The sequence below is a fragment of the Numenius arquata genome, chromosome 16, assembly GCF_964106895.1.
Source record: "Numenius arquata chromosome 16, bNumArq3.hap1.1, whole genome shotgun sequence".
NCBI lineage: Eukaryota > Metazoa > Chordata > Aves > Charadriiformes > Scolopacidae > Numenius > Numenius arquata.
Window position 1 is genome coordinate 12,289,392 of NC_133591.1, and position 8,604 is coordinate 12,297,995.

Consider the following 8,604-nt stretch of genomic DNA (forward strand, 5'->3'; position numbering starts at 1 on the left):
GAGAAGTCCAAGTGCCTTCTATTCAAAATGCCCATTCCTCCTGAAGTAGCTTTCAGAAAGTGAAGTAGTGTGTGTGAATACTGCAGGACAAGGGCCACACAAGGACATCAGCCTCCCTGGGCCCCAGGGAAAGTGGCTTTGCAGAGTGGTACAGAACAGGAACCTCTCCTCCTCTTGGCTCTGGAGGGCACCTGGAAATCTGTCTTTCCTCTGCTGGCCTGGCCATGGGGAACACTGCAAGTACTAGGAAAAGAGCTTCCAGATGTTCATTTGTTTCCCTAAGTAGTGGGGTTTAACTTGAGAGCTGTAATCAGCCTTGCTATAAAAATACCCAGGTCTTAATATCTCCAGAAAAATTAAACTTGTGTATCTTCTCATTCTAGTTGCTGATTTCTAAATCCCCTTTGGTTTGTTAGCACCTTCCGCTTCACAGAATGGAGAGCTGCCAGACTGGTGTATCATCTCTCTGGGGCCTGCTGCCCACGTAACAGGTAGCACATTTAAATTCAAAATAGCAGACTTTGTAAGAGTGCAGGTCAGCTTCAGCTGGCAGTAAAAGAGATTTGTTATTTTTACAAATGTGGTTGCATATTGCTGTATGAGAACAATCCACAATGAAATAAAACTTATCATGAGTAATTTCCATTTTAAGCTCATATTTATGTATAAGAGTTTTCAAGAGAAAAAAAATTGCCAAATAATAGCCAAGACATACTGTTGAATTATGGGTATTGGTTTCTGTTGTTTAATTACCTGCAGATTGCACTATCCTGCTGGAAACACAACTGCAAAACTTCCTTTACTACAGTTCAGCTCTCTTTCATCTGGCAAATGTCCTTCTTTAGGACTAAAAAGTAAATTCTTTTCCATCATTTATGCTGCTCAAAAAAATAATGCATCTTTTCTCCTTGTTTGGGGACTTGTATCACTAACAGAAGCACAACCTTGAAAGCTTTTTTATTTGTTTGCTTTACTGCTAGCACAGGAACTCTTCTGTACAGCACTACGTGAAGAACCCTGAATATTACATGTGCAATGTCATCTGCTTTTGGGGAGGCAGAAAAAGCAGACTTTTCCAGGAACTATATACCATGTCTTCCCATACTGTCTTCTTTCCAAGGAGTCCAAAGCTCTTCATAGAAACTCTAATGAGGCAAATCTTGGGGTAACACTGTCCTGTAATTACTGTTCCCCTTTCACAGAGGGATGAAGCGAAGCCAAGGCAGTAACTGGCCAACAGTCCCCAATGCCAGGTCAGACACAAACCTCATGTTGAAGCTGTGACTTACAGTCTTAACCCCTAGATCACAATTTCTCTTCAAGAGCCAAGTTGCAAGAGGAAAACAAGAGAGATCCTGGTAGCATCTTCCTGTAATGACTACACTTCTTTGGTTTTTGAGACAGACTCCCAAGGATCAAGGAAGGAGATGCTATAACACAGCTGAAGTCACAGATGTGTAACGGTGATGGTATTAAAGAAGATGAATAGAACATGAATAAGAGAGGTCACAGCTCCAACGAGCTTGAGATCAAAACATAAGAAACATGGAAAACATGAAAGGGATTAGTCTTAAACACCAGAAAGAAGGGGAGAGAATGAATCCATATTTCAGTAATTTTACTGGTCAGTTTCTAAATTGTGAGATAAATTGTGCTTGTAATTTAAAAAGGAAAAAGTATTTCTTTATTCCTATTGGGAGGACCTAGTTCACACAAGCTGTAAATGTGTTAGGACAGAAAAATCAAAGTGTTTAACTGCTGCAAGGCACTCATCATATCATAATGCCTTTTGAAGCGGTAACTCAATGATTGATCAGAGGACATCTAATTAACTAACTACGTTAAATGAAAAAAACAACCATGGAGAAAGTTGTGATACTCTGGGATACTCAGAATCTTTGCTCTGCTGCCTGGGTGTGGGTGTTCTATGGAAAAGCCAAACCTTCATTCAATATAGGACCCAAAAATAAACCTTAAGATTAGAAGTTTCCTTTATCTTTCTTGCCTTTCCCGTACTATTGCTTTGCAGACTTCTAGGCATTTTAGGAAGTGCATAGACCATATTTGTCACTAACATATTCAGCATTCAGTTAACTGCTTAAATCTAATATTCACCCACATGTGATCTATATGGGGGTGCAATTCAGATATGAACATTACCTTAATAAAGTATCTTCTATTCTTGTTTTCCATTTTAAGTTTTACTCTATAGCATTCCATGCCTGCAGAGGCTGGGCAAGCTCCGTCTCATCGGAAATGACATTTATGAACATTTAGTGCAGCCTCGGCCTGGGTTCACAGTCAACTTCTCCCATGGGGTGTATGAAAGCAGCATGACCTGTGACGTGACAAATGAGAGATGTGACAAACGTGAAGCCAAATATTATTCATTGGGATTGATGAATACTTTGACATGCTGTTGTAAAAGGATATAGAGATTGTGTGTGTATTTTGCTTACTTGATGGCTTTTCATCTTAGATGCTGAGTCTATGATAAAACTCCACAGCAATCCAGGCTTGGTTTGGCTGATTGCCCTTCCATACCCGTGGTGCTCTGGATTGTGATTCTCCTCTCTCTTGGAGACCAGGTTGTTTTATAAAGCTTCCAGACCTTTGCCTGACAAGATCTTTTGAGCCCCATGAAATCAGCCTTGTTGGGCAGGAAGAGGAAGAGTCATCAAAAGTCTTCTTATGTGCATTATTTCAGTGCTGTGGGCTAGTTTGCATTATCTCCCACATATCTGGGTATCTGGTTTCTTTCGGAAACAGTTTGCTATTAAAAGAACATCTTAGATTAGATGAATAAAATTTTTGCCTATTTTAATCATTTGCTTAGGTTAGCATCACACGTAGCCTTATGTGAAGAATTGAATTAATTTTTATATTTTCCCTCACTGTTTTGATTCAAAGACATTTCATAGATAGATGAATATTGCTTCCCAAAATTTACATTTAAGGGAAGAAACTTCAGCAAAGGCCAAAAGGACCTTCCAAAGCATTATTGAATATCCTCCCAAAAGAGGCTACATGGCTTGCACATGCCACACAGTCTGGCCCAGAGCTAGTAATCCTTGCTACTCCCTGGGTCAGTTTTGTGCTATCTGGTGTCAGGGACAGGTACAATACATGTCGTGTCAGTTTTACTCCATTTTTTACCCCCAAAAGAGTAACCTATATACAAATAACGGAAATATTTATGGGTTTGCCCTTCGAGTGTTTTTGTTTCTTTAGTGTTCCAGAAGTTACTCTGTGGGAAAAAGAAGATGCTTCCACATAAAGTGATACATCTGCAGAGCTCATGAAATATTGTCTCACTCTTCGGAGCACAGCAACATCCCTCTCCTGTGCAGAAGCCTCTCTAGGAACGTGCTGATGGCATGAACAGTAAGAGCAGACTACTGTGATTTTTATTACATCTGCACGTGTGTCACCCTTGGTTGCTTCCCCTTTTCTCCTGATGACTTGCTAGCTCAATAAATTGTAGCATAACTAACCTGAAGTGCTATAGCCATCAGAAATTGGAAAATCATTCTGCAGCACAGTCGGTAGTTAGTCTAAAAGCCTACCCCCAGCTGATGGGGTAAAAAGGCTTGTGGGTGAAGGACATTCTTTATAGGAATCATTTGCTCAACTGTTATAGAATCAGGCCTTACAGTTGGAAAGAGAATCTGTAATAAAGGAATCTACATCACTCTGAGCTTCAAATAATGCTTTATTTAAAAAGCTGGAATTTTCTTTGTATTTATAGAAAATTAAACCAGGGGTTCCCCTGCGCTAGCATATGCTCTGGAAATGATCTTCCAGCCTTTTGTGTCTAGTATTTTAGCATGCTTCTATTTAACTTTTGTCTGGTACCATTAATTGTATCGATTAGTCGTTAGTCTGTTAAAGTCTTCCTATATCTCATTTCTTTGGAGAATAAGAGTAATTCGAAATAGCTGGAGAATGCTGGCTAGGCAAGTGATTGTGTTTATAAAACAGAAATGTTATGTTCCTCTTTATTTACAATTATTGTAAATGGAAAAAGCATCTATTGTTTATGTTTCTCTGAAATTACATATCACTCTTTCAGACACCTGAAGAGCCATTATCACCTCCATAATTTTTCTGTTACTTTGTCTATGAGAGAAAATGTCCTTTATTGGCCTATCTCAGAAATAGCGTCTCATCAATTGGGAACCGATTTAGAACTCTCTTAATTCAGCAGATCATTAGAATATATATGGCACTTCCAGGGAAAATCAAACCACGTGGAAACAATAAAGACTGGCAGTTATGTCTGATCAACAGTAATAGTCCAGCATCTAGGGAAAAAATTATGATGTATTTTGTTTCTGAAGCCTATCAACATCTAACAAAACTGGTTTTTGTATTTTTAGCCCATTACAAAAATACCAATAGTTGGGAGCCTTTTTTTTTTTGGAGAGGAGAGAGGGGAAGGAGAGGGTAAAAAGACAGACAGCTGCAAGGACTTGCAGCAGATTCTGATTCTTTATTTTGTTTGACCTGATTTAACAAGCTTCCTCTGTTGAAATATCATAGTCTATGTTGGGAATTATGTCAGGAAGCACAATATGTGCAGTGTGGGTGAGTGAGCTTGCATAAACTGTCAATGAAGATCAATTATAGGAATTATTGAATTACACATTAGATAAGAAGCAGATGACTTCTTTTTGCATGCAAGTGCGGTGTTAACTATTTTTGTCTAATTTAAAATATAGCCATACAGGCAGTGAGAATCTGTCACTAAGCGTCACAAGCTGCCCAGGCTTATTGATTATTTTTTTCTTTACGACTCAAGTCCTGCAGTTTCGTGGTTTTGGCATGAAGCGCTGTGCAGATGAAGTGAGACAGCATCAATCTACTAACAACATAAAATTTATATGCAGCTTGGGCAGAAATAGCCCCTTACAAAAGACTTGATAGGAATGAAAAGAAAAATGTTATTTAGCAGTTGCCATTTTCTGATGTGTTGGTACTCCCGATCCACGCTGTGGGAGTTGTGTGTCCTCCTGCTCCTACCACAGCTGGGCAGTTGATGACAGGGTTGTGAGACAAGCTTGTTCCTGCACCTTCATCATTTATAAACGCCTTCTATCAGCCTGTTTATTGGATCTTTTTGAATGTCTAGATGGCATTTTTGCCCCAAGAGGCTACATACAAGGTGAAAAGACTGGCTGTAGACCAGCCATCCTTTAGCAGTCTCTACACAGCTGTTGGACCCCACTGCCAGCATCACCTGTCTGTGCCTCTGGCTCTGATGCCGAAGAATCCCAGCCTGGCAAAACAGAAAAACAGGATTTAAAGAGCCCCTTTCAAGAGAGAAATAGCTGTAGCATAGCATAGGAAAGAGATGATAGATCATCTTTTGATGTTGGGTTACTGAAAGGCATCAGAATGAAACCCAAGAGAATACAGAGAGGACAGAGAGAGGTGCAACAAATTTCGCAGTCTGTCTGCAAATACTCTTTTGTTCCAGCATCCTAAAATGTATTCTAAAATATAGCATCTTTATTTCTTAATATCTGTTCATGGTGGATTGAGTTGATGCTTAACCCAACATCCTCCACTGCTTTTACTGCTGTCTTCTGGAGAATTTTAAGTGGTAGCTGGTGTTCTGCTTTAGAAAGGTTGTTAGCAAATAACAATTACTTAGCATAGATATTTTTTGGGGGTTTTGTCACTTTGAGGTTGGCTATTAGGCTTTTTCTGATAATTGTTTTATATGAAAAGCTGACTACTTTCTGCTTCATGTTGAAAAGATTTAAGAATTGTAATATGTACTATTCCCCAACAAGTCTGCACCCCTCCCTTTGTTTCCAAGAAAGTAGTTGCTATTAGCTGTTTTCATCCACCAGCACAATTCATAATGCTGCATCTGATACATTTCAAAATTTCAGAGAATCAATGCACAAGACTCAATATCCTTAGGAAAACGGGATAGCTGAGTGATGGGAAGAGCAGAAAATAGAAAATATTCTACCTTAGTACTTATGTAATTTATTCATTTATAGAGAAATTTGAAACAGTAGTGTAAATCCACCTTTTATTAAAAAGTAAGTTTTAAAACATTAAGTTCATCTGTAGTACTTTAAAAACACAGGAAAAAAGAAAAGTAGCCTTAAGCCTTTTTTTTTTTTCAGGAAACATTTATTCCATAGAAGCTCTTTTGCATGGAGTTTCTGTTCCTCTTTCAAGACTTGTATTTTAGTATCCAGCCTTTGGCTCAAAATGGCTAATGCAATTCCTTGGCAGATCATGAACATTTCAGAATTGCAACAACCTCCCACCGTGCTTTTTTTCTGTTTGAGGAAGAATATACTGGTTCGGTAGCCTTTTCCTTCGAGGTAGCAAGGCAAATTTAAAAGTATAAGAAAACAATGGGAGCCAGGCCAATAGCCCATCAGGAACAGCGAACAGCACTCCAAAACAGCAATTTGACCATGCAGGAACCTCCGGAGCAGCCAGAAATTGTCATTCAATCCCTATCTGAACATTAAGTTACTTCACTGTTTGTCAGTCTTATGTCTTAATGACTTATTCATCACAATTCTTAACATGGAAAAGCTGTTTAAAAATCAGAATCCCACAATAGTCACTGTAAAATATTTCTTGTCCTCCAAGAAAACAGTATAGAACTAATTCTAGAAGAATTAAATAAAGTAACATGTAGGCTGTCATTGCTGAGCTCTTCAAGACAGGAATGAACACACCCACTCAGAGCAAGAACATCTTAAGTCTGTAAAGCACCAAAATCGTGATTCCAAATTAAAAAATAGACAGGCAATCATATCTAAATTTCTTTTAGTCTTACCTGGAAGAGTCCTTCTACATTAAAGCTGTCATTGCTTCATCTGATGCTTTTATTTATACTCTGAACAAAGTGCTGCTATTGTTCTTTGCTACCCTATTCACTCCTGCCACCGTGCACAGATTATTGTTTACTGGATTTTTTCGGAATAAATCTTCAAAAGGAACAAGATGGAATTTCTTTCAAGTTCAGTTATATGAAGAAGCCAAGTCTACCTGTGCGTCTTAATTCACCCGACTTGGTAAAAAGTTTTGTTTGTTTGTTTTTTCAAAAAGAGCTTACATAGTTTTAACAGGCATATTTTGTTTAATCTATTTTAATACTTAATTTTGATGCTTTAGTCTGACAGTATTTGTTTTACTAAACTTGTAGGTAAGAACGAGTGCTTTTATTTCGCTTTTAGATAACAGATCTTGGAACTCTGTAGTACGTTGTAGCTACATGTGACAGCCAACACTGGGCTGCAGGAAAGGACCTTCTACTCCCAGTGACTTCTCCAGCAGAGACAACTGGAGCTATTGCCTCAGTGTGTGGATTTGATATGAGCAGGCTCTTCCCAACAGAATTGTAGTTTGCAAATGGCATTGAACTGACCTCTTTAAAAAAAAAAAAAAAAGAAACAACAAACTAACAAACATCCCTGTTTCAAAAAGGAGGATGGTTTCCACTCCAGTGGAAAACTGATTTAGTGATGCTTCTCTCCCCGGATTGCTGCCTGCCATTTTGGTACATAGTCTAGTTTCAACATCAATCTAACCTGATTTATTGCAGAAAACTCCAAACAATAGCTAGACCTGTTCTCCCCAAAATCACAATGGTATAGTGACATATGAGTATCTTTCAACACCATCTAGCTAACTCCTCAATTAATTCACATTCTTCCACCTTTCTGGAAGTCAGCCAAAGAGATTTATGGGTAGGCACGGCTCTGCTGCTCATCAATATTGGACGGGGAGATGTCTGTCTGGCACATCTCAGCTTCTGGCTGAGCTCAGGGACAGAGATCAGCTAAGAGCCTACGACTTACATTAAGACAGAATGAATCTTTTTGGGCACTTTCCCTTGATGACGGTCAGATTTCCAGTTTCCAAATATAGCACGTGGATTGGATTGAGTCAGAAATTCTTTCACCACAAATCAGGAGACACAATGTTCTGCAGCCCACAGGAGCGGGGGGAATGCCAGGTTTCTAAATAGAATTCCAACACATAGCAATGAAGTGCAGGTGACCATCCCACAAGCAAGAAAATTAGTGTTGTAGTAAACTAAAGGGTGTCTTTCCTGTGGATTTGTTGATGTAAGGTGAGGAAAAAGTCCTCCTGTGAACATCTAGAATTAATGCATCCTAGGACCAATGTAAGATTAAATTCTACTAATAAGTTTTAATTGTGCTCTCAAAAGAATTTGGTATCTTCACTATAAAGGTATCTCAGTTCATATCTTCTTTTGGAATCTAGGTAAAATATAATTTGATGTGACTATCTTTTACATGATTACCAAATCTAAATTCCAGAGTAATTATTTTGTTATATGTAATTTCCAGATGATAAACTGCACCTGTTCCATTCTAGGTTTTATCTTCTAAAACAAAGTTCAGCATTGCCTTCCTTTCCATCAGTGAAAACATGCAAGTAGTTCTTTAGCTATGTTTAAAACAAAATGTTTATTGTAGTTGCTCAGATACTTCGTCACTTTTGCTTTAATTAAGCCCCTGTCACTTGTTGCTCTGCAACATATAATTCCTGTTAAGTCATGACAAATTTAGTTTTCAGCAGCTCCAGGAGATGTTAATG